Raw genomic sequence first — 19,257 nt, 5'->3', positions numbered from 1 at the left:
GCCCAGGGAAGGGAGAGGCGCTGCTGATACGGGCACGGGGGGTGAGCAGCTTCAGGTCCAATTCTATCAGATCTAGAGGGGAGCAAGCAGGGCTTACCCGTAAGGAATGGGGTGAGTCCCCAGGATGGCTAGCTCTGCTGTGTGTGGGGCAGGGAGCCCGCCGCAAGCCCAGAACACAGGGCTCACCAGAGCCCAGGACCACGGTCCCCCAGGACACTCACACCGAGAACAGACACCATGTGGTGTGAAGGGACACATGAGTTTGGAACTGGAAACAAGGATCTGAAACTGCCTCTTAGTCGATGGCAGTGCAACTACCTTCCTTTAGAGATTTATTTATTTATTTATTTTAAAGAGAAAGAGAAAGAGCATGAGTGGGGGGGGGGGATGCAGAGGGAGAGGGAGACAGAGAATCCCAAGCAGATTCCATGCTGAGCACAGAAACCAACACAGGGCTCGATCCCACGACCCTGAGATCAGAACCTGAGCTGAAACAAGAGTGGGACGCTTAACCGACTGTGCCACCTGGGCTCCCCTCTTCATTTTTTTTTTTTTTTACATTTTATTTATTTATTCATGAGAGACACAGAGAGCGAGGCAGAGACCCAGGCAGAGGGAGAAGCAGGCTCCACGCAGGGAGCCCGACATGGGACTCGATCCCAGGTCTCTAGGATCGTGCCCTGGGCCGAAGGCGGCGCTAAACCGCTGAGCCACTGGGGCTGCCCCTCCCCTCTTCATTTCTAAAATGAGTATCACAGCACCAAACTCCGAATTGTTTGTTTTTTGGTGTAAGAATCAACCGGGATAACGTAGGAAGCAATTAGAGCCGTGTCCCGCACAGACTCCGGTAAAGGGAAGTTTCAGTTGCCTGGAGAAGAAACTTCGGGTGTGGATGCTCTCCGGCAACAGAGAGGCACCCCTTCAAAACATGGCTTTCGTCCTCTTCGTTTTGCCCAGAGCAGGTGAGGGTGAGTTACCTGAGACTATATGGAGCCAGTGAGTGACCCCGCCAGTTCCTGGGAACTTAGCGCCGCAGGGCAGGCACGGGTGTGGGCGACGCCAGCTAAGCCTTCTTGCCCTTGCCTGGAACTGTCACCCCCACCCCCCTAGAAGGCAACAGCTACCCCTCCAATCTCTCAAGCATCCAGCACAGTCCTGGTGCAAGACGGGTGCTCGTCTTCCTCGTTATTGGACAGTCGGTCAGTTCAAGGTGGAACAGAAGAGGCTAATAGGACGGGTCGGGGGTCAAGTCTGTGGCCTCAGAGAAGGTCCCTGTGTTGTGCTGCGCTGACAGCTGTCACAGTCCAGAGAACCAAGCAGGTGGCACCAAGGCGCCCAGCTCCATCCCGGGCACCGCTGCCAGCCTCCACCTTCTCTTCCCCTCCCTGGCTCTTCTCTGCTGCATGTGGGCCTGCACATGGGGTGTCCAGGCTGCAGCGATCCTGACACTTGGATCCTGCCATTTCCTCCCATCTCAGCATCCCCGCCTAGGCAGGCCGGGTATCCCTGGTTTCCCGCCTCTCGCTTTGAATGTAAACATCACTGCCAGATGCTGAGAACCGGAGAAGCGTGTTCCTCCCCAGAGCCAGAGAGGCCCATCTTTCAGCCACGTCCACGGTGGCTCAATGCGGAGGCCTGGCCCGGCCGGAACTCCAGAACCACCGCAACCCCCACGCCCCAGCTCCTGCTGCCTGCACTACATGCCCGCCCGGTCCTTCCAAGCCGTCGGCTCTCTCTGACATCTGTAGCCACAATGTAAGCTCTGCACAAGGTCTTGAGTTTAGAACCAGGGACAACTTGGCCACAGTCCCATCAGAGCAAACCCAGCGGGAGAAATCTCAGTTTCCTTCGTGCCTGCAAGGACGGATCGTCCACGCACGCAGACCACCCGGCGTCCGAAGCCGGGCCTCCCTCCCACTGACCTTCACACCCTCATGAAGGTGCCAGCTTGTGTCAGGCCCACAGAACCGGTCCTTCTAACACAGGAAGATCATCCGAGACCTGTGGTGAGTGGAGCTGGATTTCTATCAGTGCTTCTGAGATGTGAGCCTCTCCAAATGCCCCCTGCTGTGCGCCCCCAGCCTCACCACCCCGAATCTCCAAGACAAGACGGGGTGTGATTTGGGCTGAATATCCAGGCGCTCTGTCCTGGGAGCCCAGCCTCCAGGGGGCAGGCCCAAAGCCAGTGAATACACTGAGAGGAGGGCGGGTGGTAGTCTCTGAGCTGCTGAGCCTCTTTCTCTTGCAAGCCCTCCACTGCCAGGGCTGCCAGGGAACAAAGGGAGTCAGTAAGGTAGAGACATTGACCTGGGGTCAGTTACCGAACTATCCAGAGCCTTAGTTTCCCCATTCAAACGATGAGGAAACAACTCTTGGGACAGTCCCCTGGTAATTTAGAGAGCAGAGTGCCAGGCACATTGAGCATCCAAGACACGGTCCCCCTGGTCTAGTCTCCTTGTCACACCTGAGCAAGCGCAGGGCTGTGCAGGTCCCACATAGGGCAGTGTGGGACATCTATGAGGACAGGAGATGGAGTTTAGAGTTTTGCCCAAGAACCATGGGGATATGAATTCTGACTCGGATGGGAGGAAGGGCCTCCACGGGGCAGCAGAGTCTACCCGAGGCCTCTGTGAAATGATCCCCCAACACGTGCACACATACACAGCCTGTGAGTCAGGCCCGAGGGTTCGATCCTGGAGGCTCAGGAAGTACCGAGGACGTTGGCTCTTGGCAAAGATGCAGGCCTGGGAGTGGTCACTAGAGGGCTCAGGATGGCACCCAGGTAGCTGCCCCAGGGAGGTCATAGGAGACGGACAGCCTGAGAACCAGCACAGGGCTAGGGGTTGGGAGTGAGGGAGAAAGAGAGAGTCGGTGGGAGGGAGGCCATGGCTGTGCTGTGGGAGAGTAGGATGGGTTCCCATAAAGCTTCCTCATTACCTCCTCGGGACACAGAATGACCCAGAGAGACCCAGAGCCCCCGGCTTCCCAGCAGTAAGCACTCATGCACAACATTGCAGCGGAAAACACTGCATGCGCCAAATATTTGAACGCCCTGGTTTCCTATCTCCCTCCACTGCCAAGCACATTTCCCTGCACTCCTGGTCTACAGGAGACGCTACTGGGAGAGGCCACCAGCTACTGGGAGAGGCCCATTGTCAGGTGGAAAGAGCCCTTGCTCTGGGTTCACTGGGGCCTGGGATTAAATCCTTTCTCCACCTCACCTCTATATTGTGCGATGGTCGGTAAGTTTCTTGACCTCCCTGAGGTCCTTCTGTCCTGCGTAAAGCAGGAGCTAACCCCCTCCGTTATGGCCCTCCCGGAGACCTAAGTGACAGACTGGCCCATAGTAGGCTCCCGCACGCTGGGGTTATTCTTTGAGAATATGAAGCAGATCCCACCACAATGAGTCCCTGGGGCTGAAGGCATCCATCCACCCCGAGGACTAGCCGGGCCTTCTCACTGTGCTCCCCGCTTCCTGCTTTCAGAGTCCCTGGGAGGCCACAGCACCAAAGCGCCAGCAGAAGCCTAATTCACAGTCGGAGAGGTTTCCCCAGACATGCGACCCGGGCAGAGCAGGGCAGGTGGCAGTCACAAGCATGCCCACCATTCCTATCCCCCAGGCCCGGGCCCACGCAAAGCCGTCCCCCCTGGTCCTGCCATCTCGAGGAGAGGAGTTGGTGAAGTGGAAACTGCTCCAGACATTTAGCCCAGCGCGACAATCTCAAAGCAATCCTCTCTCTCAGCAGGACCGGGCTGCGAAGTGTAATTAAAGCCATGGGTTAATTACGAGCGGGCGGCAGCCGTCTTGCCAAGAGGAGCCCCTCATCACCGCCGCTGCTCCAGCATCCAGAACCATCCACTCAGAAGGCCGGTCCTCTTCCTCTTCCGCGCTCCTCCTCAGCCCTCGGGACCTCAGCTAAGTCATGCCAGAGTCGCCTGCAACTAGCTGTGTCCACTGCTCTTGCAACTCACCCTTGGGAAGTTCGCCCTGTAGTCTAACATAAATCTATCCTGCTACAGATCGACGCTGGGAATGGGGAGAACTGACGTGGATGTGAGTTAGGGCTTCAGGAAGGTGCCCTGAGAAGTGTCTTTAGAGAAGGCCAGGGCCTTGCGCCCCACCCCACCACCATGAAGAGGAGATGGTGCGAGGATCCTACAGGAGGATCCAGCCGGGGACGAGGGCTGACGGGGAGTGGGCAGTGGAAAAGCATGTTGGCTGGATGGACCAGAGAGCCAGCTAGGAGGTAGCAGGCCCACCTGGGTTGGAAGCCTGGCTTGGCTGAAGAGCTACCCAGTAGGGACGCCTGGGTGGCTCAGCAGTTTGGCGCCTGCCTTCGGCCCTGGGCGTGATCCTGGGGTTCCAGGATCGGGTCCCACGTCGGGCTCCCTGCGTGGAGCCTGCTTCTCCCTCTGCCTGTGTCTCTGCCTCTCTCTGTCTGTACCAGAGCTACCCAGTACCTCCCTATCTCAGTCAGCCCATCTGTAAAATGGGGGTAATAATGCCATTCCTACTCTTAGGGCTTTCGTGAGCTAAAATACAGAAAACAGCTTCTTAAATGGCCTGGCACAATGTAAGCTCTCAGTAAACTCTAGGAAATCCTCTTAACGCCCACGTCCTCTTCCACAAATTGCTCAGAATCCTAGGGCTTCTCCCTTCCCCCTTTGTCTCAGACTCCTTCTCCCATCCCAGAGTCACGGCCGACACCCCCGTGCTGGGCCCAGCCTGTGACCTTGCCTCCTCCCCAGGGGCCCCCCGTCCCCACCGCATCCTCGGCCAGCTCCCCCGCAAGCCTCCTCCCCGTAGCCCCCAGGGACTCTTCTAGATGTCTTGCCTCACTAAAAGGAGCTCTTTAAATCACTTCCCCCCATCGCCCTCTGGAGCGGGTGTTAGGGCCACCTTACAGCCGAGGAAGCGAGCCTCGGGGAGGAGAAATCCTCCGCCCGAGTCACTCTGCGGGTAACGGGTAACCGGGTAACCCGGAGAGCCAGGACCGGAGCCCTGCTGCGTGGCCCCGGGCTGCCCTCCGCACCAGACACCTCAGCCAGGCCCCGGCCCAGGTGGGCCAGCTCCTGATGCACATCTCACCTTCCCTGTGTCTCACCCTCAGGGAGTCGAAGAGCAGGAACAGGAAAAAGAGAAGGAGAGGTCATAGGACATGAGAGGAACCGGGGAAGGGGAAGAGCCGAAGGGGAACGAAGGCCGAGGGAACTAATCTGGGGTCCACAGGTTTGGGGGCTTCCCTGGCGGGCCTTCAGCTCCTCCTGCAGCTTTGCTCGGTCTTCTCCATCAGGGCGCGGGACCCCGGGGCAAGGCAAGGGCGAGAGGAGCCTGGGCACAGGAGGCCCAAGCTGGAGGCTGGTACGCAGGCTGTAAGAGCACCAGCTGCTGCGCGTGCGTCTGAGCCACTCGGCCCAGCCGCGCACCCAGGGTGCATGCAGATGGGGCTCCGAGCAGCTGCGGGGATCTCACAGCGATCCTGACAGCATCCTGGCAAGCACGAGAGGCGCTTCCAGAAACGGGTCTGGGGTGGTTTTTGCAAATCACACAGAAGGAAACTCACTCTGCTGCCCGGGAAAAATTCCTGAAAAGACTGTAAACGAGGGGTGGTGGGCACTTGGGAAAGGCGGCTGAGATCACGGGCAGGCAGTGTGTGCTCAGCAATAAAGTCCTGTCAGGCAAAGCCCATCTTCTCTGCTGACGGGGTCACCAGGCTGGTAGGTGAGGGAAATGGGGTTTGCTGCCATAGCTGATCTCGAAACCATCTGACAATCTCTTCATGAAATCGTTGCATATAAGCTAGAGAAAGGAAGCTAAAAGGTGGGAAAATTAGTAGGGCATGGAGCTGGCTGAGCAATCATATCCAAGGGTGCTTGCCAATGGATCAAGTCCCTGTAGATGGAAGCATCCAGGTGCATGTAGGGCTCTGAATCATCCCACTGCATTCAAGATCTTATCAGTTCCTTGGACCAATAGTTGGGAAGCATTTGAAGGTGGGAGCTATTAGCAGATATATTGGATGTCAGAGACAGAATCGGAAACATTTGTTTCCTTTTCTTAAAAAAAATATTTATTTATTTGAGAGAGAGAGAGAGAGAGAGAAGAGAGCACAAGCAAGGGAAGAAGCAGAGGGAGAGGGAGTAGACTCCCCACTGAGCTCCCCAGGGAGCTCAATGCAGGGCTCAATCCCAGGACCCTGTGATCATGACCCAAGCCAAAGGCAGACGCCTAACTGACTGAGCCACCCAGATGCCCCTGAAATACCTGTTTTTAAATATTATCTAATTTTTTTAAAGATTTATTTATTTATTCATGAGAGACACACAGAGAGAGATGCAGAGACACAGGCAGAGGGAGAAGCTGGCTTCTTAAGGGGAGCCTGATGTGGGACTTGATCCTGGATCCCGGATCACACTCCGAGCTGAAGGCAGATGCTCAACCGCTGAGCCACCCAGGCATCCCTAAGATTTTATTTTTAAGCCATCTCTACACCCAACTGGGGGCTCAAACTCATGGCCTCAAGATCAAGAGTCGTGTGCTCCGCCAACAAAGCCAGCCAGGCACCCCCCAGAATCTAAAATATTTTATTTTATTTTATTTTATTTTATTTTATTTTATTTTATTTTATTTTATTTTATCTTATTTTATTTTTAGAATCTGAAATATTTTAGTGGGCTAGAGGGATGGACTGAACGTAGACAAGATGAAATGAATTAGGGAAAAAGGTAGAGTCCCAAACATAAGAACAAAAAGGCCACAGCGCTGCTCTGGGCTGAACTGTGTCCCTCTAAAACCCACACGTTCAGGTTTCAGTCCCCAGTACCTCCGAATGTGGTCTAATTTGGAAAGCGGTTGTTGCAGATGTAATGAGTGAAGATGAGGTCATACTTGAGGAGGGTGGGCCCCTAATCCAACACGACTGGTGTCCTGACAAAGGGGGATATTTGGAGACAGGTGCACAAGGAGAGCCCCATGCAAAGATAAAGGCAGAGACTAGGGGGATGTTTCTATAAACCAAGGCAGGGCAAGGATTGTCGGGAAACCACCAGAAGCTAGGGGAAAGCTCTCCCTCGCAGGCCTCAGAAGGAACCGACTCCGCCAAGGGCTTGATCTCAGGCTTCTGGCCTCTATTGCCCACGAGACAACAGACTTCTGTTTGTGAAGCCTCCCCAGTTTGAGGTACTTTGTTCCCGCAGCGCTAGCAAACTAACGCAACACAAAGACAAAATTGGAAGATGGGGCTGAGTTCCGAGTTATAATAAAGAGACCTGAGGGGAATGGTTGTCTGCAAGCTCAGTAAAAGTCAGCAGGGCCACGTGGCTGCCAAAAATAGCCAGCGCAGAACTGAGGCTGCGTTAACAGAAGCTGTGGTGCCTGCACTGATGAGGGTGGCTGGCCGGGCCTCACCTGGAAGGCCAGATTTGGTCCTTGTGACCACAAGTTAAGACAAGCGGGAGGATGCTCAGAGTTCTGTGCCCAGGGAGGAAGAGACAAGTCAGAGGAGCACTAATGCAAGCGGGGGAGACGTGAAGGCAATTGGTCCCCAATGCTTGAAAAGCTGTGGCGTGGAAGGGACTGCGTTTGCCTGGAACAGCCACGTGGGAAGAGATGGAGCCCTCGGGGAGAGACACAGACCTCAGAGAAATAGAAGAGCTTTCTATTAGACATTGTCGACCCAAAACTGAATGGGCACCTGCTGGGCAACGAGCTCTGTGTCTCTGAAGAACTGAAGATGCCACCGGCTGACCGCCCCGTAGGGACTCCTAGAGGTGACCCTGGCACCTTCCAGCTCCGAGAAGGGCCCACTCATTCCCCAGCCTGGCTGACACCAGGAACTCAGGCTCCTTACCCATGTAAAGTTAGAGGCTGCTGAGGGCTGTTCGGGCCCAAGACCTCTCATCGATGGCCTCGGTGGGTCAAACTGCACGCTAGACTCATACACCTCAAGAGATCAGGCTTGGCAAGACCCCGTCCACTGGAAGGATGAACCTGCTCGTGCTCACAAGGACGCAGTCCTGAATAGGGGTGGAAGGAAAGTGGCCGTGGCTCTCCATTGTCCACGGAGGGATGAAGGTGGCAGCCCCAGAGGTAACCAACTCCAACCCTGAAGGAGTGCCCTCCTGGTGGGTGTAGGGGATAGAGGCCGCACCCTGGCCTCCCTCTGACCAACTCCTATGCCAATAAAACCCTTCCCAGTATGACGTGATACTCATAGTGAGCATCTAGCTACAAGGGTTATGCTATGTCATTTAATCCTCCCTTAAACTAGTCCTCCCTCATTTTCCAGTAAAAAAAAAGAAGGCTCAGAGAGAGAATGGAGCTCACAGAACCCCCAGGAACAAGAATCAGTCGGGTTGGGTTTGAACTCAGGGCTGTCTCATCCCGAACCCCACATGCCTTCCAAGTTTCCACACTATTTCCCCAGTAAAGTGTTATGGGTTGTTGAAGTGCCACGAGCACCCAGCAACAGAAAAAAATGGCCTGGGGTCGGGGCGGGGGGGAGGTTCTAGGGTAGTGTCTCAGACCTCAGCGCACATAATGGCCTGGAGGGCTTGTTAAAGGGCAGGTTGCTGGGCGCCAGCCTGAGAATCACTGAGTCAGGAGGTCTGGGGTTCAACCCAAGAACACTTGCGCTCCTAACAGTTTCCAGGTGGTGCTGGTACCGCTGGTCGGGGACGTCATTTTGAGGACAACGGCTCCAGAGCAGTCAGGAAAGGCAGCAGGTGTCCTCCGGACTCCGAGCCACACAGAGATAGAGATTCACCGGGCCGATCATCCACCTCCAGTACGGGAGTCCCTGAGCAGGGTCCTGGGCAGCAAGATTGACAGCTGGTGCTGCTTCACCACAACCCATCTGGTTGGGAAGATGCTCATTCTGAAAAAATCCAGCTTCCTGTACTCGCTACTCTGGAGTCTTCTGGTTCTCCCAAATGGATGAGCTGTGTTCTCTCCTATCGAAGTGCTGCCTCTTTGGCAGTCAACCATCAAGACCCTCAGGGTTTTCTTGCTAAGTGGAAGAGTTCCCTTCACCAGATCTTTTGTGGCTGGGTTTCTCAAACCCCTCCTGTGGCTCGCTGCCCTCCATGGAGCACACTACAGTCGGTCAGGGTCCCCTCTAAAATCCATGTCCAGAGATGAGGACACAATGACCCCAATCTGGTCCCTGCACTTCTCTTAGTACCGTTGAAGACGGTGCTGTTTGGAGCAAGCCCGTCTACTCTGCTGGTTCCTATAAAGCCTGTGCACAATTAAACCCCTCAGATTTTTTCCTCCGGATCCTCAGCCAAATCAAGTCTGCTCGCACCCTCCACCCCCCTCATGAACTTGAGTAATTAATTTGTGCAATCTAAATGTGACTTTCCATCTGCCCCTGTTAAATTTCATCTTGTTGGTTTAAACCCAGCATTCCAGTCTGTTGAGATCATTTTGAATATTTATTCTGTCTTTTATAGGAGCTGCCCATCACAGTCTTGTCATCAACAAATTTGATAAGCTTGCTTACTCTAGTTTCATCCAACTCATAGATAAAACTCTGAGGCTTCATTTTTCAGAATCTCACCTGCCATAAACCATCTTCCCTTTTGGAATCCTTAATCGTAAGCTGAGGCTTCCTAAAATCAGACTTCTTCCATCCTAGGGAAGGTCTGTGGCCATGTCATTTCTTTCCTCGGCTGTTATTAACACCACGCTGCTGCGGTGTCTTTCATCCGAGCACCGTCACATCATCACCTAGCTCTTGGTCATGGTCAGAATCAAATCAGAAGGATAGTTTTGGTTGCTATTCCTCTCTCTTTTGGGCAATGGCAATGTTCAAGAGGCAAGTACACAAAAAATGTATCCAGGCCTCCACTTTAAACTGTATTTGACGTCCAACAGAAGTCAGACTGCCTATCCCCCCATCATTACTATAGCATGCCTCCCTGACAGCTTTATAAGCCATACTGGGCAAGTAGCATCCAAATTGCTCTGACTGGGTGGAGAAGCTGCAATAGGGATATGTCAAACTGGGACCCGCTAGGCTGCAAGGCATGCTGGGATCCTGGCAGCTGGTCAGTGAGGAAGCAAGAAATGTTTTCTGGCACGGGGTCCCTGGAGGAAGGGGTGAGCCCAGAATCAAGGAAGTGAAAAGGCTAAAGCCACTCGTATGAGAGAACTGCTCTTCTGTTGGAGAAAGGCACAGTCTATGTCCATGGGATGCTGACAGGGCTTTTGTGAACAACACGGTGATACCACAAGCCACAGATAGGACAAAATATACATACGTATACATACACCCAAAGTATGCAAAGTATTCGTAGTTAAGAGGATAGGCTCTGAAGTCAGACAGCGTGGCTTTAAACCCCAGCTCAAAAAAAAAAAAAAAACAGCTCTACTACGTTTTAACTGGGTGACCTTGGGCAAATGGTTTGTCCCTCAAGGTTTCAGGCTCTTTGTGTAGAATAAATGCACATAAGGCCCGTTGAGTATTAAAAGAGAGAATGGGTATCCAAAGTTTAAAAGACTGTCTGGGGCATAGTAACAGCTCAATAAATAATAGCTGCCACAATGGAACAATAGCTTGAAGGCACTGAATGCTTGCCCATACTTCCTGGGCTGGAGATGTGAAGAGGAAAAAGCCAACCAGGTGAAAGAAGAAACTGAAGATGCTGGGAGTTAGGGGCAGGAGAGACTTGGAGCTCCCCCGGAGGGGGTAAGCAGTAATTTGTGGGACACCTGGAGGGGGAGCTGCGGCACCCAGTCAGGGTGAAGCTTTTGACTTTTGGGTCAAGTGGGGTGAAGCAGCCAGCTTGAAGCTTCATAGGAGTCCAGTGAAAACAGTTTGCTTTTTCAGCTCTGAATAAGAAAAATGTTTATTGTGATAGGAAGTCAGTCAAAAATCGTCTAGATGGTCCATGTTAAAAAGAAGCATAAATACTCCCCTTCTGGAAATCTATTCTGAGGAAATAATCATCAATAGGCACAAAGATTTATATACAAGGATGTTCACTGCAGCATTATTTATAATAGTAAAAAATGGTTTACAACCTAGATGTCCAACCCACAGAGGATTCATTACATAAATTATGGCACATCCACATGATGGAATACTGGCGGCCTTCAGAAAGCCCATTTGAGAATACCTCAGACAGATATGGGAAAATTATCATAATGTGTTATTAAATGAAAGGGGCTGGTTACAAAGCACCTCAGCACAATCACAATTTTGTTACATATATATCTAGAAGGAAATAAGCAACAGTGTTGAATGAATATGCATTACTTTTATAAATGGGTTTTAAGAAGAAATGACCAGGATGATGTTACACTAGAAGGGTGCTCCCACAATCAGCTTATAATAGAAAGTCATTAAATTCAGAACACAGGAACAGAAACAGTAGCTATGATCTGAATGCCAGGAGCTGTAGCTGGTAGCTACTAGAAAGGACCTGGCTGTTTTGAAGGGCTGAGGGCAACGAGATTCTGCATGCCATTGGCGTAAGGCCAGCGGGAGCCTAGGCAAGAAGATTTAGGTCAGTGGCTCTCAACCATGGCTGCATATTAGAAAGCTCAAAAAAATATCAATTGCTCAGGCTCCACCCTCAAGGACCCCGACTTAATTAAGGTCTAGGTTGGAGCTGGTCATCTCTATTTCTTTCTTTCTTTCTTTTTTTTTTTTTTCAATGCTCTCTAGGTGATTCTAACAGAAATCAGTGAATTAGCATCGAACTGGGCCAGGCTTCTATTACCCGAATACCAGAGCCCACTGGAGCCTAGCTTTCCAGACTGGGCCCCGTATGTCAAGAGAGGCTTGCTCTGCAAGCTAGAGAGATACTTAAAGGGAGCAGGTGGCCCTAAGGTACCTGGTCTATGCAGGGAAATGCCCCTCGGCCTTGATCGGCGTTCACAGAAGTGCTTCTTGGGAGCTGGGCTGTTTGGGAGTTTGTGCCATAAGGATACTGCTCTCCCCTGAGACTCCTGATAGGGCCCAGGTGACCAGCTGACTCCATAAACTGCAAGTACGGGTGGCTCTACAAATGGGAGGTGGGAAGAAAACCAGGATCCCAGGAAACCTATAGGGACCTGACGCCACAGAAGCTGGAGTTAGTCTAGTGGTATTTTCCTCTTCTGTCCTGCTTTTGGGCAGAAACACACCCTGGTTAAGGTGGATAAGGCCTCTCACAGGGCTCCTGGCTTCCCCCAGGCGCCTTGAGGGAAGAGGAGCAGAGAGAACCAGCTGCTAGAAACAAAAGTTTGTATTAAATGATAAGATCTCCCCCAGCTTCTCACGACAGGTATAGAGTTACCCCAGGCACCAAAAGAAGGGAAAGAACAGGCTTGGGTCGGCTGCTTTACACACTGGATCCATCCATCCCTGAATAATTAAGAGCCAACTGCAGCAGCTCCTTTGTACTCCTTGAAGGGGAGCTCCTGGGGGCCCTTCAGGACAACGACTAGGGGACTAGGGCAGTATGGAGGGAGCTTTGGCTCAGGTGGAGCAGTAGGGTTGGCAGTAGGGATAGATCCAAATTGCTACCCCACCAGCCATTTCCCAGAAACTGTCTCTCTAGGCAGATGAACGGAGCTGCACATAGTCCAAAATGCCAGACGATCAAACCATAACGCAGCTTTGCAATGCCTTGCACCTATGTTTACACATGGACGTGTATGAGTATATTTACACACACACACGTATACCTAATATGGAGCAGATTTACCTTCCAAATGACGTTGGCCTCAGGCAGAGGCTAATAGGAGAATGCACTCTGTGAACATACTGGCAGTCGGGGGCAAGGAGGAACCGGAAGCTGGTCTTAGACTAAACATTCTCCACAAGTGATCCACAAAAAAGAGATCTTCCTGGAAAATCGAGAAGTGACTACAGTCTCCACTCAAGGCTGCTGACCTCGAGGGCCACAAAGTCTCAGGGTTCATCTCACCACCTCGTTTTCACAGATGGGGACTCTAGGTCTGGCAGGAGTGCTCAAGGGGGGGCAGACTCCCTCAGTTCTAACCCAGACTCCTCCTTTGGGAACTTAAACCTATCTTCTCCAATTTGATCCTCAGGGGACTGACAAGAGCAGATGGTCACCAGCCATCCTCCAGAACCCACCCTTCCTATCAGAGAAGAGGCCAGCCAGAGACATTCTTGGTTCAAATGCAAAGATATTCTGATAATATCGACAAGGCTTCAAATTCAAACGAGTTCCAGGTGCAAGTCTGATTAAGTCATCCTTATTAAACGCAGATCAATGAGGGCAGTGTCATGGCACAACTCAGCACGCACAGCGTTGCCTTTAGAGCTTTCATTTGCTCAGGGACAGCCCAGCAGAATCCTTATCCTCTTGTGTCCAGTCAGAGTAGAGGCGGATCAACAGCCCAACTGTTGGGAAGTGGGCTCAAGGTCAAACCCTCCCAAGCCTGTTCTCCGTCCCTCGGGTCCCCCCCTCCTGCTTTCCCCACTGTGCCCAGCAGCAAATGAGACAGGAAACCACCTTCTTCTTTCTTCCATTTTGAAGCTACCATGTGTAGTAATTTCTCATCGGTAAGACCCTGACTAATGTCAGGATTAAAGAGTGCATTCTGCAAGGTTCGGTTTTCATCTCTCATGCTCACTAAAGCAAAACACTACAGCAGACGGGAGGAACAGTGACATCGCAGAGCCATGGAACATTCAGCACCCGGCTTCCTTTTAAGAACTCTGCTCCCAGCTGGAATTTTTCCCTGCTACTTTCTAGCATTCAAGCCAGTTATAGGGGGAAAAAAAATTTTTTTTTTTTTTTCAGAAAAAAAGTCTTGGGAGGAGAATCCTCCATCTGAGACAGAGAATGGCATACGCAAAGATCCCCTTCCAGATTGCCCATCGTTGGGCCATCTCTATAGCTAAGGCCCACGTTATCAAATCGAACGTCAGCGAGAGGGAGGTTCACAACAGTAAAGCACTGTGAAATCCAGGTGTTGCCCACACAAGCTGTAAAAGCCAGGGCTCCATTCGGCAATTCAATGACTCCATCAGTCAAGCCACTTGCTTTGGCTTCTTTTCATATATTTAAGACCAAGTTAGTTAAGCTTTGTCATGGATTTAAGACCAACTTACTGGTGCCTAAACTCCAATGCAAAGATCTGAATGTGAAGGAAAGTCATTCATTGCAGGTAACGATTTCCAACACACACACATACACACACACACACACACACACACAAAGTCACCAATCAATGAAGACAGGTTAATGATGTAGGTGACTGGATGAGGCAAAGGGTCATTCAGACTCTGAAGAATAAATAACCAACACTCCCAACAGTTCTCATCCCCAGATCCTCGGGTGCCTGGCTTTGCCCCTGTGCACACCACAGGAACAAGGTAGGTGTTCAGCCCCGCTTGATGAGTGAGAAATCTGAGGAACTGAGGGAAGACCTGAGGTGATGCGATCCTAGCCCTCTCAGCCCTTCCCACAACCCTGGACTCCAAGTCCTTTGGACAACTCTACATTAGCGGTCAGATCACCAAGACAAACCACAGGGGTAAAAAATAAAACCTAAAAACCACCTCACAGTAAATTCCATCATAGAAGTCGAGGCGATGCGAGTAATTGTGTCCTCCTAGTCATACCAATTCACCTCCATTCAGGCCAGAGATAGATCTTGTTCACCATCATATCCATAACTTCTAGCACAACGCCTGGTATTAGGTAGATGCTCAGTGAATGGCGAACATGTGAATTTGCCCCCACTGTTGGTCTCCTCTACCTTGCACCTAGGAAATAACAAAGCCAACACTTGAGGATCTTAGGGAACATCTGGCTGCTGGAGGCATGGGGCTCAGGCCGGCATCACTTAAGGCTTCCATAGTAGAATGCATTTCTACTCAGAGAACTGTCCTTTGCCCTCTGTGTCCATTCTACACCTCAGTCCTCAATGAAAGTAGTGAACAGGTTGATTATATGGTTGAGATCTGAGTTGCTACCTCATTGAATTTCCCTGTGGGATACAGGAGGGTTACCAAGATTAAGAACAAGAGTGTCATGATTAATGTTCAAAATAATTGGACACAACAGCATCTTCCTCCCAAGTGTGCACACTCCACCTACTGATCTTCAGCCCTGCCAGGCTAATCCTCTATAAATGTCTGCCATCCCTCCTCCCTTGCCGGGGCTCCTCTTCCCCTTTTTAGACCCACACCCAGGGCTCAGGACTTTCTGGATATTCCTTGGGATCCCTGAACATCAAATGTGAGCTGCTAGACTTTTCTTATCTACCTCTGAATAAGGTTCTACTACATTAGGAGAAGCAAAAAGTCACGGTTGGATTTTCTTCCTTTTGTGTAAAGAACAAAGGTGGCTTACACTCACTGGGTTTCTGGGGATCTGGGGAGGGAGAAGAGACCTGAGCCCCAGTCCTGGCTGTGCATCTGGAGTCTTGCATCAGTGGATGTGAAGTGCTCAGATTTATGTAAGACGGATGACTCCCTGACCTCAAGAAACCCATCATCTAGAGAAGTTGTCATAGAAGAATCCTCATGGGCCCTGAGGATGAGGGTGGGCTGGGAGGCCAGCAGATTAGAGGTAGGATCAGGCTGTGTGGTGTCCACCAACCCCCAAAGTACTGGAAGACATGATAACACATACACACAAAGACATAATGCTTCATCTTAATTTGTTGATCTAGAATTACAGGGCATGAGACTGCTCAAGGGCAGCACATTTTTGTTTAGACCATTTTATTTGGACCATTTTGCTATGACTATCCAGTTGTCCAGCCATTGGTTGGACAGCCATGGTCACCTGCCTGCCCTCTGTAGGCATCAGAGTTTGTGACATGGACAATCCCCAAGCCCTCTTCCAGGTTTGAGCCTCAATAAGAAGTAAAGAACAGAGGGGCTTTCAAATAAGCCAAGAAGGGTAGACCAAGGATAGGAAGCTTCTATGGAAAAAAAAAAAAGGGAAAAAGAAAGAAAAGAAAAGCTTCTATGATTCCATCAGCCCCAAAGTGTAGGTCAGTCCACAGAGCCAGGCTGGACCTCTCTCAGCTTCTCTGCCTTCCTGGTTTGGCTCTAGAAGTGGAAAGGGAACCCCTTCCTGGCCTTCCCTTCTATTCCAGCAGCTGGTGGGGAGGGGGGCAGAGTCAACAAGCCCGTCTCTCTGTCCCAGAGTATAGAGGCTTTCTTCAAATAGTCCTCTCCTAAGCCCTGGGTGGCCATTTGGCACCAAGTCCTCGATGTGTGGTACTGCCCATGAACCTCTCCATTCACTATCTCCCTCCCCAGACAGACGCACAAATGTCTTCTTTGGATCAAACTGATGAATTTATTTATTTGTTTGTTTGCTTATTTATCTTTAAAGATTTTATTGATTTATTCATGATAGACATAGAAAGAGAGAGAGAGAGGCAGAGACACAGGCAGAGGGAGAAGCAGGCTCCATGCAGGGAGCCCTGCATGGGATTCATCCAGGGTCTCCAGGATCACGCCCTGAGCCAAAGGCAGGTGCCCAACCCCGGAGCCACCCAGGGATCCCCGAAACTGATGAATTTAGCTAACTCTCTGGGCATGAGCTCAGCCCCGCACCTCTTTGTATCTATGGGCACCTAGCCTGGCGCCTGGCACACAGTAGGTACTTAAAAAGTGTTTGATGTCCCGGTGATGACATCGCCAACTGCTGTTAGCTCTGGAGGAGAAAGGCTCTGGCACTTACTCCCTAGAACCGGAAAGGAGATGGAAGATTGGCCACCGCCTCCCACACTGGTGCTGGTAGTTGTGGATACCGCGAGGTGCTCCCCCACCCCCACCCCCCCTAACCTGGCAGCCAGAGGCAGCCCTTCCCGCTGAGCGCGTCTCCCCCAGGCAATTGTGTCTTCTGGGTGACCAAGTGGCAAACTCCCTATCTCTTTCATATTTCCTCCCCCTTCCTCCTCTTGGGGGGTCTACCTTTCCGACAGGATAGGGGCGGCTTTTCCAAGCTGCTCCTTAATCCGTCCACCCCGTTCTCTTTGTTGGGAGGTCCAGGTCTCAGGCTCCAGATCCTCCCCAACCACCACCACCACCCCGGGCCGTCCCCAGGGTCGCCCATCCAGGCTCAGAAAAGGTGAGAGGTCACTTTTAAAGGTCAACAAGAAATGGGGAGAGCGGGAGGTGAGGGAGGGGGAAAGAATGGGCAAGAATAGGCTAAAAGATGCCAAGTGGGGGTGGGGGGGGCGGAGAGGCGGGCCCGGAGGGCGCGGGAGAGAGGCCGAGGAGGCCCCAGTGGGAGGCTGCGGAGGGTGGGGAGCGGGGCGCCCGGGAAAGGTGGAAGCAGCTGGAACTGCTGGGGCCTGAAGGAGGCGGCGAGGGCTGGAGGCGGAGCAGGTGGGACCGCGCGGGCTCCCCGGCTCGGGCCCCGGTTGCGCGGGCTCAGGCGCAGCGCCGGGGAGGAGCGCACCCCAGGGTGGGCCGCCCCCGCCCCCGCCCCCACCGCGCCCCCTCCGCGGGGCGCCCGGCGAGGGTCGCAGGGCCCGCGGCTCCCCGTGCGCCTGCAGCCTCCCGACCCCGGGCACGGGGGATGGGGACGAGGCCAGAACGGCGCTTCAGGTGGCTCCTCCTCGCTGCTCAAAGTTTGCGGCCGCCGGGGGCGCGGGCTCCGTCCCCCTCCGCTGGCCGCCTCGCCCCCGCGCCCCGCGCCCTGCCCCCCGGCTCCCGGCCCGCGCGGGGCCCGCATCCCCTCCGCTGCCTCCATCCCTGCCCGGGCCCGAGCGCCGCGCCCCCCGCGCCCTCCCTCCGCGCCGGAGCTCCCGCACGACGTGAGCGGAAAGTGAATGCGCAGCCCCAACCACAAAGACAAATTACCATGAGAAAAATAAATCAGGGAATCGCCCTCCGCGCCCCCCATCCCCCGTCTCCCGCCGCCGCACCCCTCCGCTCCGGCCCGGGCGGGAGCGCGGGACCCTCCTCTCCCCTGCTCTCCCCTGCTCTCCCCTCCCCTCCTCCCCTGCTCCCTCCCCTCCTCCCGGGGGGGGGGGGAGCGCGGCGTCTGGGGCTCCCCGGCGGGGCAGAGTTTGGGCTCCGCGGGGTCAGGGTGGGATCCGGGGAGGGGCCCCCCACGCGCTCCCACGCGCCGCGCCGCCCGGGCTCTCGGCGGCCCTCCCGGAGCTCATCTCCGCGCGGGTCCCCATCGGCGCTGCAGCCCCGACGCCCCGGCCCAGGCGAGGGCCCCGCGGAGGGCGAGGACCGGGAGGAGGCGCAGGGCCACCCCCCCCCGCTCCCGCCCGCAGCCTCCTCCACCTGCTTCCAACTTGCGGGCGCCCCGGGGCCCCTGCCCCGCTGCCCACCGACTTGCTGCAAGTTTGCAACTCGCAGCCCCAGCCCGCGCAGGGGAAACGCCCGCGGCTCCCGGGACTCACCTCCGGGGCTGCGGGCGCAGGTGCCCGGCTCTCCGTGGCTCCCGGTCCCGGCGGCGCCAAGCCGCGGAGGCGAGCCGGGAGCGGGGCGGCCGCGCAGGGCGGCCCCGGGCTGCGGGCTCCGGGTGCAGTGGGGCCCCGGCCCGCGCCCGCCGCGCTCGGGCTCCTCCCGCCTCCGCGCGGCTCCGCGGAGCTGGGCTCGGGCGGCGGTCCCCGCGCTCCAACTAGCTCCCGACCCCGAGCGCGGGTGAGAGCGGGGAGGAGCAGCCCGAGCGCGCCCGCGGAGCGAGGGAGGGGCGGTGGGGGAGGAGTTGGGAGCCGGCAGCGAGGAGGAGGAGGGAGCGGGAGCGAAAGGAGGAGGGGGCTGGAGAGGACCTGCGGCGGCCGCGCCTCCCCCGCCAGCCCCGGGCCCCGAGGCGCACGGCGGGGCGCGAGGGGGCGCCGAGCATCTGCGCGCCCCGGGCCCCGCCTGCCCAGAGCGTGTCTCCGGGCGGGCGGACCCCGGGCCCGCGAGACCCAGGGCGCCCGGAGCGCTTGCTGCCTGTGGCCACATCCGGCCTTATTGTCCTCGGCGACCCCCACCCCCCACCCCTTCTCTCTCCTGCCTCCCTCCGGGGGCCTCAGCGCAGCCTCCCTCCCCCACCCACACCCGCCTTCCGAATCCCCCAGCCCTATTAGCTGGAGACGGTCTTCCGGGCTGGAGATGCAAAGGTGGGGGGTGGGAGGTGGGAGGTGGGGGGGACTCTCGTACAAAACGGGGGGAATCTGGAACAAACTGCACTCCAAGGGAGTGAGGGGAGGCTGCTGGGCTGCACTGGGAGGCCGGCACCGGCTGCATCAGGGTTCACTTTACAAGCTGCCTGACCTTGAGTGAACCCCTCCGAGCCTCAGTTTCTTCGACTGTAAACGAG

At 54.5% G+C, this 19,257-nt stretch overlaps 1 protein-coding gene across 2 annotated transcripts in view; it reads right to left on the bottom strand.

Moving 5' to 3' along the window:
• The window catches only part of SEMA5B (semaphorin 5B), a 117,889-nt gene extending 99,386 nt beyond the window's left edge, over positions 1 to 18,503 (bottom strand). The window contains exon 1 of one of the 2 annotated variants that reach the window (XM_072812574.1): positions 18,350 to 18,503. The gene's annotated coding sequence lies outside the window, so the exon portion shown is untranslated. The remainder of the gene's footprint in view (positions 1 to 18,349) is intronic. The other variant, XM_072812568.1, reaches the window with a different exon arrangement.
• Positions 18,504 to 19,257: the final 754 nt, after the last annotated feature.

Source organism: Canis lupus, chromosome 35, assembly GCF_048164855.1.
Source record: "Canis lupus baileyi chromosome 35, mCanLup2.hap1, whole genome shotgun sequence".
NCBI lineage: Eukaryota > Metazoa > Chordata > Mammalia > Carnivora > Canidae > Canis > Canis lupus.
Note: the sequence above shows the minus strand (reverse complement) of the source record. Positions and strands in the feature narration are given on the sequence as shown.